Genomic DNA, 17,371 nt, shown 5'->3' with positions numbered 1-17,371 from the left:
GTGTGTGTGTGTGTGTGTGTGTGTGCGTGTGTGTGTTCTCCTCATCACGGCTCCTACTTGGGGGACAGGAAGAGGTGACTATATAAAACATGGAGGGGACAGAACGGAGAACAGGCAACACTATGCTGCAGGCTCCCTAGAGGCTTGCTGTGGTGATTCAAGATGCCACTGGGTCTTGGTGCCCGCAGAGGCAGGCAGCACATGCAGGCAGGAAGGCCTCCGGCACCTGTGGCTTGGCCACCTTAAATGTTCTCTGCAAATCTTGGTGTGAATATTCGTGTGGTCAAAAAAAGCACGAAAACAGACCCCCATCGGGCTCGAGGAGGAACGAAGAGCAAAGCCGCAGCCACCAGTGGCCATCACCTCCATCTTGGGGGAGCACAGCAGCTCTCCCACATCAAAAGGCGCAGCCGGGAAGGGGCCGCCTGGGGAGGAGGAGGTTGAGTACAGTCAGCTCCAGCGTGGTCTCTTCACTTGCAGGCGCCGGTCCCAACTTTAACTGCTCTTTCTGCCCAGCCTGCACTTGTCTCCCACCACATGCAAGCTCTGCTCTAGACCCCAGTTCTCAACTCTGGGGCCCTGAGAAACCTTGAAGGGATACATCAAAGACTCCTAGTTCCTTCTGGTAAACAGGGGCAACCTCATGCAAATGCTTCCAATTCCAGTGTGCCTTTACAACCAGAACAAAGGCTGCTGGTTGCTGGATGCTCTTCAAAAGAGGAGGCTGATTTGGGTCACCCACCTTAAAACCCAGCTGTTTCTGAGCCACAGGTCGCCTCTGTGGCAACCACCACCGGATCCCTCTTCTCTTCCTCTGCAGGCCAAAGAGGAAAAGAGCAATCCCCTCCCTAGAGAAGACTATACCGGGGACTGCTCTCCCATCTCACTAGACATCCAAAAGCCCGACGTGCCAAGATGACATGAGTTTACCCTTTCTTGGCACACTTTCAGGTGGCATCTTGTTTGGGTGGCTCGGTTCAAAGTTTCTAAACGGCCAGACTGAGAACAGCTAGACCTGTCCCCAAGGCTTTGAAGAGACTCAAGTACATGAGGTCACCGTTCCTTCCCACAGCCATGGTTGAAGTCAGGGTTGGAGCCAGCTCGTAGCAACAGCAAAACCAAAACGTCACCATGCTCCAGCTCTGCCCGCGTCCTGCCACATCTGCCACTCAGACTAACACTGGTCCATGCAATCATGTCCATGATCAGCATATACATTAGATGGGAAATACTCTCGCCCAAACCAAGCCACTCAAAACTTCAGATGCCTGATCTTACATGGGCCGCCTGCTGCAGGATTAAGGAAAGCGAATTCACTTTGGTATCTAAGGGGCCCTGCTCCAGGCCACCTCCACTCCTGACTCTGTCTATGCCACATCCTGGTGGCTCCTCTGTCAGATATGGTCTGTCAGGTTAGCATGCCTGTGTCACCGCTGCAGGAGGAGATGTCTAGACTCTGAACTTCGGCCTAGCTAGCAGACGGCTGTACTTAAGGATCTGTTCCTCTCTCTTCAGCCCCCAGCCTGTGTGCTTCTTGATGAGGAAATCCGAGGACCAGGCCTTGATGGTGGGTGTGCAGGTTATCAAAGAAAACGTGGAGATTTCTAGAACATCCCAGAGTGGCTCTATTCCCACTCATCAAAATACTGGAGAAGAAAAAGGACTCGTGAGCCCTGTCTGAGCAAACATGGGAAAATCGATTCTTGGCAGCAATCTTACTTGACTGTGGGAAAAAGAACAAAGGGCCTGGTGGGGCAGACAGGGAAGGCTCAGAGACGTCGGCCGAGCACACAGGGAAGGCTCCCAGAAGAGTCCATCTCTCTTCTCCAGAATGTCACTCTCACCTTTAGACTCCATTTTCTTCCAAAAAAAAAAAAAAAAAAAAAACAATTGGATTCTGGCTACCAAGAAAGAATAATAAACCTAGGCCCAAAAGAAAAGCTTAGCACATTTTGCACGATTGGAAGGCGAGGTAAGGAACACAGAGGCATTAGGAGGCTCTTCTGCCAGGGGTCAGAGTAGAAAGGACTCAAACTACTAGGCTTTTCCCATAGAAAAGAAATAGCAGATGGGGCCAGGAGATGGCTCCTGAGCCCAAGGCAGGCCAGGGCTTCTCCACTCACCCTCCACACCGTGACCACCGATCCTTAGGTAAACATTCCTCTTTACTAACTCCTGCACGAGCAAGCTGGAAGCCACGCCTCCAGAGGTCAAGGCCACTGAGGCCCAAACCGCAGCAGGTCCAGCTTAGTTGGCAAAGGTTAAAAGGAAGTCTTGCTTTGGCCTCAGTTTGTGTATCTGGGGCTGAACGTTGCAGAACTTTCCTCACACAGCTAGATGGGGGCCTGCCTGTCTCGTCAGCCTGCTCCACTCAAACCTCTACCCCAGACCTCTGTTCCAAGATAATGTTTCAGGGAGGTGGAAATGTCCTAGTGAGAAATGTCACAGACTCAAATGCTCATAAGCCAACCCAGACAGAAGTGGGACGAAGAGGGGTTCAAGGCCTCATGAGCTTCATGCCCTCCTGACAGGATTTGAAAATCTGAAAGTCAGCAGGAACATGACAAGAACCTAAACTGTGCTCCACACCCAAATATGAACATGGGAGCCCTGAAACATTTCATGCTCAAAACAGGAGCCAGGTGTGGTAGTGCACACCATTAATCCCAGCACTTTGGAAGCAGAGGCAGGAAGAACTCTGAGTTCAAGGCCAGTCTAACCTACAGAGCAAGAAACAGGCCACATGAGGGATCCGATATGAGAGTTGGCTCTTATAAGCATGAGGACCTGAGTTTGATCCCCAGAAACAGTTGGCATGGTAGCACACGATTGGAACCCCAGAGCTGGGAGGGTGGAGACAAGTAGATTCCTGGGGTTCGTCGACCAGCCAGCCTGCTCCATGCTAGTGAGAGGCCCTGTCTCAAAAAAGAACAAAACAAAAAAGGTAGCCTCTGAAAAACATCAGAGGTTTGACCCCATCCCCACAAGCACACACACACACACACATGCACAGACACACACTCACGTGTCACAACAACAACCCCATCCCCACAAGCACACCCACACACAAGTGCACAGACACACACTCACGTGTCACAACAACAACCTAGTCTTTGTCTAACTTCTGTGAGCTTTTATACACACACACACACACACACACACACACACACACACACACACAAAAAAGTCCTCCCTGTCCTGGAAACTCACTCTGAAGACCAGGCTGGCTTCAAACTCAGAGACCCCTCTGCCCTTGTCTCCCCAGTGCTGGGATTAACGTTTTGCACCACTTGATCTTACTGTTTTGGTTTTGTTTGGAGTTTGTTGGGTTTTTTGCAGTGTTCTGGTTCAACCCCAAAGCCTGTGTTCTACCACTGGCATTTGCTCCAGGCAAATCCTTTCTCCAAGGAAAGGAAATGAATAGCAGTTCCTAGAGAAGTAAGACCATGGAGAATTCAGCATCCTCTCCCCATCCCTGGGAGCTGTGCAGCCCTGACTAACTACACCATCTTCCCTCCATGTGAGCAGATAGGCCCCTCCAAACGACATGAGCTCAGTGACCATCAGACCACACTAGCAACAATAAGTCACGCACGTGAGAATCGAGCGTAGGGGCTGGAGTGAGGCCTCAGCAGTGAAAAGCACTGGCTCTCCCAGGAGACCTGGGTCTAGTTTCCAACACACACATGGCAGCTCACAACCATCTGTAACTCCAGGTCCAGGAAATCTGATGTCCTCTTCTAGCCTCCAAGGAAACCAGGCATGGGTGTGGTACACACACACACACACACACACACACACTCCAAATGTGTGCATACACAGGCAATGTGTGTGTATATATAATGAATGAACTCAGTGTCAGGTAAGTAATATCATTTCCATGTTAGTTCATGATCACCCACAAATTGGATCTCAATCCCAGTTGTCCCTCAGAATCACCTGCACAGAGCCTTTAAAAACCAACAACAAAACAAAGCCACACCAAGTCCCCACGTCTCATCTTCGGGCACAGACTCTCCAGGCTTAAGTAAAGAACCTAATCTTTGAGATCGGCCCATATCACTTGATGACTCTCCCCCTCAGGAACAACTCTCAGGAGTCACAGAAGAACGTACATCACGGTTGGATGAACTATTAACTGTCACCCAGAGCTTCACCTTTGCCCCCCTAAGAAGCCATGGTGACAATCTGTCTAGGTCACCCTGTGCAGTCCTCAGGAACCAGCTGTGCCTATAGCTGTGCCTGACCAGGGGGTACATGAATACACAGCAGCCTGATAAAGCCTAGGTCTGCTCTCTTCCTCACTGTGCGCTAGTTCTGAGCAGCTGCGAGCCAGGCAGGCAGAGAGCAAGCAGATAAAGATCCTTTTAACCTATGGGTTTTAAGAGAACCCTGATGCCAACCCCAAAACTGCCTTTGAAGTTAGCCAGACTTGGCGGTAGACACCTTTAATCCTGGACTTCAGTGGGCAAAGGCAGGCAGAACTCTCTGAGTTGGAGGCCATCCTGGGCTACATTTTAAGACTCTGTGTGTGTGTGTCTTCACTCAGCAGGAATAGTCTGTTTAGAACCACAAATACAACAACTTCTTCAATTTTCTACTAAACATCAAGAGGACTTTTACCCCACACTCAATTCACCTGTTCACATCAACTATGTCCACCCCGTACTAATAGACAAAGCACACAGTTCTCAAGGGACTTCCAAGTCAACTGGGTCAGGGGAAGGGTTGATAGATCTTCCCCATAAACTAGAGCAGTAGATCAGCAGTTAAAAGCACTCACTGGCCATGCTGCCAGAGGGCTGGGGTTCAGTTTCCAGAGCCCACATACTGGTTCACAATTGCCTGTGACTCCAATTCCAAGGAATCTGACACCATCTCCTGGGGTCCATGTTCACCAAGCATGCATGTGATACACAGTTACACATACAGGCAAAAGACCCATACACACAAAGTAAAACAAAATTTAAAAAAAGAAGGGGTGGGAATCATCACTACTAACAGAGCATAAGTGTGTAAGATCTGCCCCATGAAACAGATTAAGGAATGCTTTAATGAGTGAGGGTTTGACTTTGATAACAGATGGGCAGGATTTCACCCGCATCAGGTGTAGGGAGTGACTGTTTTAGATAGGGAATGGCTATCAGGGCCCAGAATGGGAAAGTCCTTTGTGCATGCTTAAGGCAGAGATAAAAATCAAATCAAATCAAAGGAAGATTGTGGGCGGCAGACATAAAATAATTTCATTTCCAGACCAAGATATCTATCTGGCTGTGACTGAACAGTGCACAGAGACCATTGGCGTGTTCACACAGAGGAACAGTAAGTTCAGAGCTGGGCTCGGGAACGATGGGTGTGCTGGACTAAAACAGACATGCTGGAGGCAGGCCAGGGAAGAGGCGATTGCAGTGATCCGTCAGGTGATGAAGGCCTGCTTGGCCTAGAAACGGACACCAGAATGAAGGGGGCAGGCAGAGGATCTACAGAGTGCTAAACAGTCGAGTGCATCTGTCCAACCCTGTCCCTTCAGATCTCTCCATGGCATCAGACAGAGCTAGTACAGCATTACAAGTGCAACAATGTGTACACTGTTGGGACCAGCTGTCATGGGGAGCTGCAGGAATGGGGCACATGGTATCAGGGTATCGGGGTCACATACTTCTTCCTTCCCTAGGGCTCTCTAGCCATCTGCTTACTCTGTCTGCTTTGCCACAAAGTCTGGCTTTTATATGTTGCCTGGAATTCCCTACCCTACTCAGTTTATGCTACTAATCAACTCTGATATTTGTTCCCACCCCCCAGCTGAGGACTCCCTTTCTAGTATGAACTGAATGATGGCAACATTGACCATAATCTCCAGTGTGACCACAGAGATAGGAACTTAAAAGTGGCAACTAAAATTCAGCCGTGAGGATGAGTCCAAATCTAGTAGGGCCGACATCCATTTTTTAAAGAAAGTGAAATGCCACGGATGCCCCCACACAGAAAAAAACACCATGGGAGGACAGAACGAGGAAGTAGCCATCATGAAAGCCAAGGACGGAGGCTGAGAGGGCCCAATCTTAATGACATCTCTATATTGTACTTCTAGTCTCTAAACCTACAAGAAATGACACTAGGATTCTACCAACCTGTAGGAGTCTATTACAGCAGCCCTATCACCTTCTGCCTGAGGTAGGACTCAAGGACACCAGTATGGCCTTGCTTCCAATAGGCATGGTGACAGACACTTGTAATCCCCACATTTGGGAGACTTATCAGGAGGAGTGTGAGTTTGAAGCCAGCCTGAAGTACATAATAAGACATTTTTTCAAAGAAATACAATGGTACAACTGAGGAAGGGGGCAACAAAGTCAGTTTGTGACCAACTTAACCTAAGGGACACAGCAGTTTTCCTGTAGCTCTGATGACGTTGGAGGGGAGTCTCTTCCCAGGGCAATCTGTGTGGATGGGCCAAGTGACAGGAAGAGAGATAAGGGTGCAGCCTTGGGGAATTCCTAGAAAAAAATCATCAGCAGAAAGCCCAAGTTTACAACGCCATCCAAAGAGGAGTCCCAAGATAAGACACTGTAACAATGACAAACATGCCAAGAGAGAACAAACCCAGGAAAGACCACCAAGCTGAAAGGACGGAAGTCCAGAATACTGAACAAAGGCAGCTAATGAAGACACATCTGGGAGTGGCTGGAACAGAAGGGGGGTTGTTTAGTTTGTTTGTTTGTTTTTTTATTAAGATGTTTTATGCACCCTTGGCTAGTAGCCTGGAACTCGCTATGTAGACCATTCGAAGATCTGTTTGCCGCTGCCTCCCAAGTCTGGGATTAATGGCGTGCAATAGCATACTCGGCTAGATGCTCCCATTTTTAACCTGAAGAAATCCGTCAGCATGTGGAGTTAAATGGAGAACACAGGAAGTGAGTTAGCATGGATGAGAGAATCCTCAGCCAGTCTAGCAGGGAGAAATGGAGAAGTGGGGTACAGAGGAAAACAAGGCTCGCTTCAGTCCTTCCTGAATAGCAGCTGGAAATGTAGAATATTAGCGACTTTGGCAATGTGGACACAAAGTGTCACACCAAAATGCACAGTGGGGGCAAACAGATAAGTCGGTTATGGCATCTGGGAGAAGACAATCGCTAGGCCAGGACTCCTCCATCCATTCATCCTGATAGTCTCTGTGAAGCTAATCTTAGCCACTGGGAAGAATGAATGCCTTTGCTGCCAATGAACTGCTCAGATAACGCTGAGACTCCTGACCCAGGAGCATCCAGTCAGTCTGAAAGCTAGAGAGCCACATGCTGTGAGTTAAGGGGCTCTCACAGAGCTACAAAGCTGAGCTGAAGTTCTCCGAATAGTGCATCCCATAGCGCAGTCGCTCCAAGTGGAAGTCAGCATCGTTGGACCGAGGGACTGGGAGAGCACGTGGAGATGGAGAAGCAGGAGTGAACAAAGCTCTGCCTTATAGGCTTATAGCTTACCTATGTGGGGACCCTGGTCACCAGGGAGTAGTTAGGGGATGGCTCCACCCAACTAGAAACCATCACCAGATTTCCCAAGGATTTGATAAAGGAAGTAGGAGAAACAAGGATTCTACCTATAGTGGGAAAATGTGATCTATGGTCAGCAATGGCCTCCAGAATGACAGCCCAAGTACTGCCATCTTTGCCTGTGTGATGGTCTGGATGTAGTAAGACTTTTACATACGCATGGTAATCTACTGCCAGTAGTCATAAGTACACAGACTCATCACAATCTTATCTAATAGTAATTAGAAATTAATTGTAATATCAGAACAACAGGGATTGCAGAGCCTCTCCCTGTGGGCACCTATACAAACACCTGCTCCAGGAAACCAGCGAATGAATAATGTTTAACCTCATTACTGAGCCTACAGAAGGGTCCTCAATTATGTAACACAGGACAGAACCATAGAGTAATGGTTACAAACTTAATGAAACCAACTGTCTCATTAAGGCAGAAGTGGGTGGGGGGAGCAGGGTCTATCTGGCTGCCTTCAGTCTGGACCTGGTTCACCTTCACTAACCTCCATGCTTGTTATACAACCCAAGCACTTCAAGAAGAGAGCAACACTCCCAGGAAGTTTAACCAGGTGTAGCTGCCCACATGTGCCTGAGAAGGTGGCTCCTCTTACATCTGTGCCCACCTATGTGACCCGAAAGAGCAGAAGTTGGCAGACTTCTGTTAGGAAAAAAAATGTAATTGGAGGAGAATGTGGGAGTTAAGTCCAAAAGTGTAGACAGGCCGAATTCCCTCTTCAGTCAACCCTGACAAAGGGCTTCCCACCTAGACAGGCGCATCCATCTCTGTCAGAGCCTAGCACAGGCTGTTTCTGCTAAGGGCATTAAAGAAATCATGTTGTACAGCTGGAGAGATGGCTCAGCAGTTAAGAGCACTGGCTGCTCTTGCAGAGGACCAGAGTTCAGTCTCACCACCCACACGATGGCTCACAACCACCTGTAATTGAACTAATGTCTTCTGAACCCTGTGGGCACCAGGCACATATTCAGTGCATGCACATGTATGTCAGCGGAACACACATATGCACATCACAAACGTTAAAAGAAGGAAAGCAAGCAAGGAAGGAAGGGAAAGAGGGAGGGAAGGAGGGAGGGAGGGAGGAAGGAAGGAGAAAGCCTGTGTCTTGATACTGACATAGAATCTCTGGCAGCAAGACACAAACACACTTTGACTTCATGCTTCAAAAATAATTCACCTAGAGCACGTCCTACAGTTTTGGTGCAGGTGTCAGATCTTTGGCCACTATGGCTCATCCTTTGAAAAGTAACATCTGTGGAAACTCAACCAGTCAAGTATATTTAAGTGGCTAATAGTAAGACATAAGGAAAAGCAAGGCCCTAAAACATAGATCTGCGAACCGTCCCTCCCCATTGTGACAGCTGCTATTTTTTCTTAGCCAGGGATGGATTTAAAATGCAGGGAATTCGTAGATGCATTCCACTGAGAATTATCTACAGGGCCGTGATGGCAAGGTCCAGTGAGTAATTTTTATTTCTCTTTTATGATAAAGAAGAGAATTTCTTATACCAAAGGTCATTTGATTGCTGGTACCCAGGATCCTCACTATTCCACAAATGATATATTATACTATATGGTGGACTCTGCTCTGAGGGTTCAATGCCCTCCACACTTCGCTTACCTAAGAGTTTCAGGAGCTGTGAGAGAGATGGAGTCAAAAACTGTGTGAAAATGGAGGCACTCGTTGAGAGAGGACTTCACACTGTTGATGGGACTGGTACCCGAAACAGCTAAGCCCCCATCAAGGTGTAATGAGGGATCCCCCAAATTAGCACCTTGTTCTATATTGCTGTTCTCTCTCTCTCCTCTCTCTCTCTCTCTCTTTCTCTTTCTTGCAGAATTTTGTGTAGCCCGGGCTTGGGGCAGCAGCTTAGCACACTGGCTGCTCTTCCAGAGGATCTGAGCTCAATTCCCAGCACCCACATGGTGGTTCTCAACCATCTGTAATGGGATCTGATGCTCTCTTCTGGCATGCAGGCATATATGCAGATAGATAGATAGATAGATAGATATAGATATAGATAAAGCACCCATATGCATTAAAACAACAACATGAAAAAATCATGTAGTCCAGGCTTAAAGCTTACCTGTGACTTGAGATTCTCTCGCTTCTACCTCCTGAGTAGAAGCCACACGATGTACCAACTGGTTTCTGTGGTGCTAGCGATGGAGCCCAGGGGATCAGACCCAGGGCTTGTGAAGGCTGGCTGGCTCAGCACTCTACCCAGTCCCTGAACTTGCATTTCTCCCCACCTGTTTTTCATGTGTGTGGTCTGTTAGCAGTGTCCTCCTACCTCTAGATAAACTTCCCAGCCAGCTTTCCCACTGGTCAGCCTCTAAAACACCCATCAAAAAACAAAAGCATGAATTCCTGCTCAGGCATAGAGCACTTACTGCTCTTGCGGAAGCCCCCAAGTTTGGTTTATCTCTGTACCCTCTGCTGCTCCTCAGGACATACAAAGCTGTGCTCTGCATGAGCACCCATACCCAGCCTGCCCTTTGCACAGGCCACACGCTCTGCCTTCCCAGATGCTGACTGTGTGTTTATGCTAAGTAAACAACTTTTCCATATGAATGAATTCAAAACCTTCCCAGGCCCCAGCCCAGGTTCAAACCCTTGCACAACCAGCACACTCCAACCAGCACACTCCAACCAGCACACTCCAACCAGCACACTCCAACCAGCACACTCCAACCAGCACACTCCGACCAGCACACTCCGACCAGCACACTCCATAGGGATCCTATCACTCCATCTTTCAGCATCCTTCTTATGCCCATCAAGGTATATTTAGCGCCTACAATGAGGCAGGTGTCAGGCTCAACCCAGATTAGGCAAAACCCTGCCTTGCCTTCAGAGAGCCCAGAATCCAGTGGAGGAGAGTTACACTGCACTAGTGCTGATCATCACTGCTAGGATAGTTTAAATGGGTAGTTGTTAAATTACACATTTATTGAGTCCTTTCTAGGCTACATACTATTTATGAATACTGAATTAAAAACTAGTGAGGCATTTCACGTGGGGGAAACAGACTCTAGAAGGCTAAGTTGGTTTCACCTGGCCAGATATCCAGAGCCTAGATTCCAATGTGAGGTCTGGGTCCTTCTACTACCCAGCCTCAAGGGGATCATGTAGGAGGCATGGGAGGAGGAAGACGTCTCCAGGCAGAAGAGCACACATATCTTCGTGTGACAGAATCACCTCAATGCATATACAGGATGAAAGAAAGGAAACAAGTCAGGTTAGACAACAAAGCACCTTGGACTCAGCCCTGAAGATTACAGACTACATCTGTTGTTTGTGTCACTGTCCCCATCAAGATAAGCTGCCTGCCGAGGAGGCACTAAAGTTCCTCGTGGTATTTTCACGCTGTGTGCATCATCTGTACAGCTGATGGGAATCCTGTGAGTTAGTCCTGGTTTGGTTTCCGAGTCTTTTGTTTGTTTGGGGTTCTGTTGCTTTCTTGTTTTACTCTTGTGTTCCCATGGTCCCACCCAGCTTCAAAGATACAGTATCCGTTGCTAGCCAGCTTCAGGCGGCAGATGTTTCAAGCCTAGAGCAAACTTCAGCAGCGATCAGGTAGGCAAGGTGTCATCGTGCCTATTGCAAAGCTCTGGCCTCTGCCAGGTCGTCCCCGAGTCCTCCGGAATCCCATACATCACACAAAGGGAACTAAAGACCATTGTGACATAGCCTGTAAGACGTGGGAGCATTTAACTTTCCCAACAGCAAGAACTAGGTCCCACCATACTCAGGTGAGGAAAAAACAGGGGCTCAGAGAGTACCACAGGCTTCCAGTGTTCTTCACTGCTCATCCAGGGTGCCTACCTGGCAAGGAGATTACATCAAGCTGGGTGGTCTCTCCTGAGGAACCAAGGGAAGGAGCTGCTGAGGCTTGAGGGGAAGCTGTCAATCTCCATTTTACTATTCTCACCCATCTTCTATGCAGAAATATGAGAGCATTTAACCAAGATGTGAGCAGAGAGGTCCGTTTCCACATTCAGACAACCTGACAGAGATTCCAAGTTCCTCAGCCTCCTCTCCCAAGGAGTTCCAGCTCCTTTTCCTCCACACCAACTTCCATCTCCCCACCCCCAACATCTAAGCATTTATTCTGAACCAGAATCTGTCCTAAAAACCTGGGAACACAACGAGTAACAGGGGCAAGAACCCTACACTCTTGAAACTTAACACACGGCAAAGAAGACAAGGATTTCTGATGGCAGATGCTATGGAGTGCTATGGCATCATGACAAGACGATCTAGGAAGTCCTCCTCGGATGGAAACATTTGAATTCGTCCTCAAATCACAAGGGGCACCCCTTCAAAGCACAGACCTACCTTATATATGAAGACCCTTAGTGGACATCACGTCTCAACTCCTTTTAGTTGCTGGTGCGAAAATAAAGGCTCAGTGACACCGAAAGACTAGCGCAGGGTCTCCTAACTGTGTGGGTGCCGCTTCCCGCTACCCTAGGGCACATTTGGATTTAATCATTTGAAGAGTGAGCAGCTTAGATTTGTACTTTCGGTCTCCTCAAACACACATTTATAATTTTATTTCTAGAACCACCTTTGGGAAATGGTGTCTGGCTTTCCTTCAACAGATAACAAAATTGAGGCGAGGCATAGATCTAATAAGTGAGCCAAGACCGTCCTTAGGCATTGGTTTCCCAGAGCAGTGCCCTCTCCCTAGCTGCCTAGGAACATACGACAGCATCAACAAGTCCATGTGGCAGGGACCTTACCAGAGTCAAAGAGGAGAACAATTGCTCGGCCGTAACCCACAAATTCAACGTCCCCGGGTTGTCTGTACATGAAAGAACACGTGACTCTATGTGACTAGACAACGGTGACCTGAGGCGGTGAGGGCCCTGTGACTTACAGATACAGGATGGTGTTTCTACACCAAGGCCATCTGAGAGTCTTCACTCCCAGCCCGGAGTCTCCAGAACCTATGGACCCTTAGGGAAAGGCCCCAGCACGGAGAAATGAGTTCCTTCCAAGCTTGCCTACCCACAGAAGCCTCTGGGAGACTTCACCGTAACAAGGCATTTTAGGTTCACACAAGATAGAGATTGAGAGATTCTCCCAAAGGGAGACTGGAGGACCTGAATTTCCACTCAGCCAACCCAGCTATCCATGGCTTTCCTCATGGCTAACACTGTCTTGGGAGCTAGAAGAGGCTCCGGTGGAAGTTAGGTTCGGCTGTATGATTTAAGGGCTGGCCGCCTTCGCAAGAGTCTTCCCTTACACCCTAAATGCCTGGATAGTAAAGTCTCAGAAGAAACTTCCCCGTGGCCTGGGACTTCTGTGGTCTCTGTCCCTTGGCTGTGCATCTCCATACAGCACCCCCACCTCTACCACCCCATCGTATACGACACCCCCTGGAAAGCGAGCAGCCCACCAATGCCTTCATGAAATAGAGCCTGCACATCTCCAGTTAAAAGAACTGTGGCACCCCTGGAAGGCCATCCTCACCCCCACTTAACCTGTGCTCCTGCCACCACAGAGGCCTCGACCCCTCCCCACAGCCACTTGCCAGGAAAAAGAGAAGGGAGAAGTGGCTCCAGCCCAGGCAGCAGGTCGCAGACGCCTCTTCTTACCTGTGGAGAAGGATCCGCTCCGGCACTGGAAATTCTCCCTGCTGTGAACACTACTAGTCTTGGAACTCACTGGACTTTGGACAAAGATTGATTTAAAAGCTGATGTATTTAACAGGGACGTGTGGTCTGAGTTCAAGTGACCTCTGTCCCGCTCCCGGCCAGCTGGCAGGGTCCTAAGCTAGAAATGCTCAAGAGTCCTCAGCAAAATCAAGCCCCGCCCCCACTCCAGCCTAACAATGGGAGGGGGTAGAGAAAGGTGGGGAGGGGGTGCCTTGGCCTCTCCAGTTCTATCCAATAAACAGAAGACTGGGCCATACCCAACCAATCCCCAATTCCAGTAATCCTCACTGTCCCTAGCCCAAGGTCAGGGTAGGGGCTAATCACCAGCCATCTTCCACACTCAGGCTGTCCTGAGAGCAAGACACTGCAACTTTTACCCAGAAAGCTACCAAGAGGCCAAAGCCCCAGTGAAGGCAAAGCCACTGTTTCTGGGTCCTATCTCCACTGTCTGGGGAGCTCTCCCAGCTCACTCAGTCCTTGCTTCTTTCTGGCTCCCTCCCCTCTCCCGATGGCTGCCTCTGTTCTCTTTAACTATTGATACCTGTCTTCCTCTTCACACACTCTTCTCTCAAGAAGGCAGCTGGGCAGTAGCCGTTCCTCTGTGGCCTGGCGTTGCTGAACAGGCCACTAGCCTCAGCGACCGCAGCAGCTGATCTCTATCAACCACACCCACACAAACCATCCTCACCTGGATTCTCAGCCCACATTCCTAACTCAGAGCAGGAGACATATTACAACAGTGAGACCAGGCAGGCCCCAGGCTGTGGGGCTGGATGGCCACGTCTTTCCTCCACTCATGAAGAGCTGGCCTGAGTCTTGGCTTTGCCCTCCACCCAGGTGTGACCTAAGCCAGTGGGTAAGAAGTTTAAATTGACATCAGGGCCACTCCATCGTCTCCTGCTGCCTTCCATCTTTAGGCTATATTCTCTGAACCTCTAATAAAACTTGCAAAGCCATTGGAGTAGACTGGGGCGCTCTAGGTTTAGGATCAGAACACCTGAGTTGAAACACTGACTCTTCCAGTTTCCAGATGTTTGATCTTTCTTACAGCATTATGGCCGGGACACAGGGTGTCCCCCCACACACACTATAACATTTTATATGACAATATAAAAATTTAATATCATGCCTATAATTAAGTCTGATCTGATTAATATGGAGTAGGGTATACTCTACTGATTATATAGGTCTAATAGGATCATGCCTCTCTTTAGCCCTTTTCGTGTGATATGGTATTCATCTTTGAAATAAGAAAGCTTAGATCCTCTGCTTAATAATCCTCCCCAGGATCACTCGACCAGGAGGTCGGGAGAGCCAGCCTCCAACTCCACCCCTGTCTCAGATCAGTCATTTACAGCTCTGATAAGGCCTCCTGCTGTTAGGAATGGCTTCCTGTGTTCTTGGTCTTCTTTGTCAGGAGTTGTGAACGGGGTGAACAGGGGCCGATAATGAGCTGTTCTCCTTTGTTACGAGACAGAGTTGGGATTTTCTGGGTCACTTCCAACACCGAGATGCGATGAGCCTAAATTTGCTGGGTTTTAAGGTGAGCATGCACACCCCGAAGCCCGCCCTTGGGGGTGGGCAGCGTAAGCTCTGGTTTGCCTACGGAGCCCTGCAGATGAAGTGTGAGCACAGGACGTAGTATAGAGTATTAGGTGGTTTTGTTTCTTAAAGTGCCAGCCATGAAACTGAAGGCCTTACGGTGCCAGCCTAATGCCCTCATGTCTGCCACAGCCCAACCCTGGCTTAGGCATCAAAAAGATTCGACATTGAATCCTAACTATGTCATTAATGGTTTCTTTTCGATGGTTGGTTGGTTCAAGTTGGAGGCTTTATTTGGTCAGGCAGCACCGCCCGTCTACACCCTGGAAAGGTAAAGAAATGCTTAACAACCTACCTACCGTCTGTGTTAATTACCTGACTTGGTGTTTCCATTAAGGAGAGAATCCACGGCAGCTATGCCCACTCCATACCCGTCAGCTAAGGCCAGTCTGTGACTAGGGATTTGCCAGAGAAATTTATTTTTTCTTCCCAGAATCTGGGCCAAGACGGCCATTATCTCATTGCTTTGTCCATCCCCTTATCCGTGCTCCATTTTGTCCACGAACTCACCATGTTCTGACACATTCACGTGTCATCCGACTCCTTTGTCTCTCCTACCAGAATACTAAGTCCTCAAGGACAGAGGTTTGTGTTTTCTTTTAAATTATTTTTTTAATATGCATGGGTGTTTCGCCTGTGTGTGTGTGTGTGCGTGTGTATGTACCACACGCATACATGGTGCCCAGGGACTCCTGAAGAGTGTTCCAGATCCCCTGGAGCTAGAGTTACAGACTTGTGGGTGCTGGGAATCAAACCCAGGTCCTCTGGAAGATCAGCCAGTGCTCTTAACTGCTGAGCCATCTCTCCAGCTCCTAAGATTTTTATTTTTGTCACCTTGTCTCAAATGCCTGAAATATAAAACTACCAGGTACTAATGTTTCAAGGATCTGTGAATGAATGAAACACTAAATAAATCCTGCCAGTAAGGCTGGTTTATCCCCCTCACACTGACTCTGTGACCTTGGGGGCCTCAGTTCTCAGGTGTTAGGTCTCCCCAGGGTCACTTCAGCTGCTCTTAACTTCTAAGGACACAGTGTACCAACATTTATGAAAATAAATGAGCTAGAAGTACAAGGTTGGGACCTTGGGGTGCTGGGGCACAGGATGGCTCTCTGCCTGAGGTAACACAGCATCCTATACAACTGTCAAAAACAGCCAGCGAAATTCTGCCATGTCCTAGAACCTTCCTCACTGTGTCCCACACAGAGGTTGGTAATAGTTTAGTTGTGCAGGTCACTATGGTGGGCAGGTGAAGCCGCTCCAGTCCGCAGAAGCTTGCCTGGGGCCAGATCCCCTGACTCTGCTCAGCCCCTTCAGAAGCTGGAGCCATTGATAGTCTGGCATACTTAGAAAACTATAGAATATCATTGAGCTGAAAGTCCGTGAGTAATGTAAAGATGTCAATTCTCCCCAATAGATGACAGACAGACAGACAGATGGACAGATAGGTATTTCCAGTGAGATTTCCCTCACTTGTAGTAGGACCTGGATGAGCTAGTTTTTAAAATAGAACATGAGGATGGGGTCAAGGGAAGGCTCAGCGAGCAAAAGCAGTTGCCATTCAAGCCTGACAACCTGAGCTCAATCCCCGAAACCCAGAAGAAGGTGGGAGGAGAGAACCAACATCAGCCAGTGCCCTCTGACCTCCACGAGCTTGCCACGGCAGACACACACCTGCACGCACACGCGTGCACATGCACACACATGTGAAATTGTTTTTAAAATTGTCTACATCTGGATATCAAAAGCATACACTGGTTGCGTTTACTACGATATGATAGGCAAATGAGCCAGTGGAGTAAGCTCCAAAACCAATCTAAACATAATACAGATAGTTAATTTGTGACCTAAAAAATAGTCAAAAAACGCTAGGCTTTATTCATACAAAGAAGTGTGTTTTATTTCTTTCAAATAATTGTGAGATTCAGCCATGTTGATATGTGTGCTTTGTGTTCATTTTAATATTAATATTTAATACTATTATGAAAGTCCATTTGGATAGTGTCTGTATATAGCGCAGAGTGGTACGGGCTGCCTGACCAGGGGTTACAATGATTTCCAGGATGCGGCTGCTGTTTAGGCTCCTCGCTGTTTGCTCGCTTCCTGGGGCTGAGGACTGCCGAGTTACTTATCTTGTCTGAATATGTAGGTGACCATGAGGTTAGGAAAGAAGTTGGGGGGTGGGGGGCTGTTTGTTTTTTGAGACAGGGTCTTTCTATGTATCTTAGCCGTCCTAGAACTCACTAGGCAAAACAGGTTGGCCTTGAACTCCGCGATCTACCTGTCTCTGCCTTCTGAGTGCTGAGATTAAAGGTTTGTGTCATGGCGGAGCAGGGAGTGTGGGGATGGGATAGGGGATTTCTGGAGGGGAAACTGGGAAAGGGGGAAAGGAGATAACATTTGAAATGTAAATAAATAAAATATCCAATAAAACAGAATATTAAGAAAAGACAAGCCGGGTGTGGTGGCGCACGCCTTTAATCCCAGCACTCGGGAGGCAGAGGCAGGCAGATTTCTGAGTTCGAGGCCAGCCTGGTCTACAGAGTGA

At 48.4% G+C, this 17,371-nt stretch overlaps 2 protein-coding genes across 5 annotated transcripts in view; one reads left to right on the top strand and one right to left on the bottom strand.

The window, feature by feature from the left end:
• Pdzk1 (PDZ domain containing 1) overlaps positions 1-13,785 on the bottom strand; it is a 30,563-nt gene extending 16,778 nt beyond the window's left edge. Inside the window, exon 1 of one of the 4 annotated variants that reach the window (XM_029537214.1) lies at positions 13,763-13,785. The gene's annotated coding sequence lies outside the window, so the exon portion shown is untranslated. Of the gene's footprint in view, positions 1-9,641; positions 10,139-13,097; positions 13,139-13,161; positions 13,265-13,762 lie in introns of those variants that run through there. The other 3 variants (XM_021197051.2, XM_029537213.1, XM_029537212.1) reach the window with 3 other exon arrangements.
• Positions 13,786-13,979: 194 nt separating this feature from the next.
• Positions 13,980-17,371, top strand: part of Cd160 (CD160 molecule) — a 32,309-nt gene continuing 28,917 nt past the window's right edge. The window contains exon 1 of the mRNA XM_021197057.1: positions 13,980-14,077. The gene's annotated coding sequence lies outside the window, so the exon portion shown is untranslated. The remainder of the gene's footprint in view (positions 14,078-17,371) is intronic.

The sequence above is a fragment of the Mus pahari genome, chromosome 4 (assembly GCF_900095145.1).
Source record: "Mus pahari chromosome 4, PAHARI_EIJ_v1.1, whole genome shotgun sequence".
NCBI classification, from domain to species: domain Eukaryota; kingdom Metazoa; phylum Chordata; class Mammalia; order Rodentia; family Muridae; genus Mus; species Mus pahari.
This window is presented reverse-complemented; position numbering and strand designations above follow the sequence as displayed.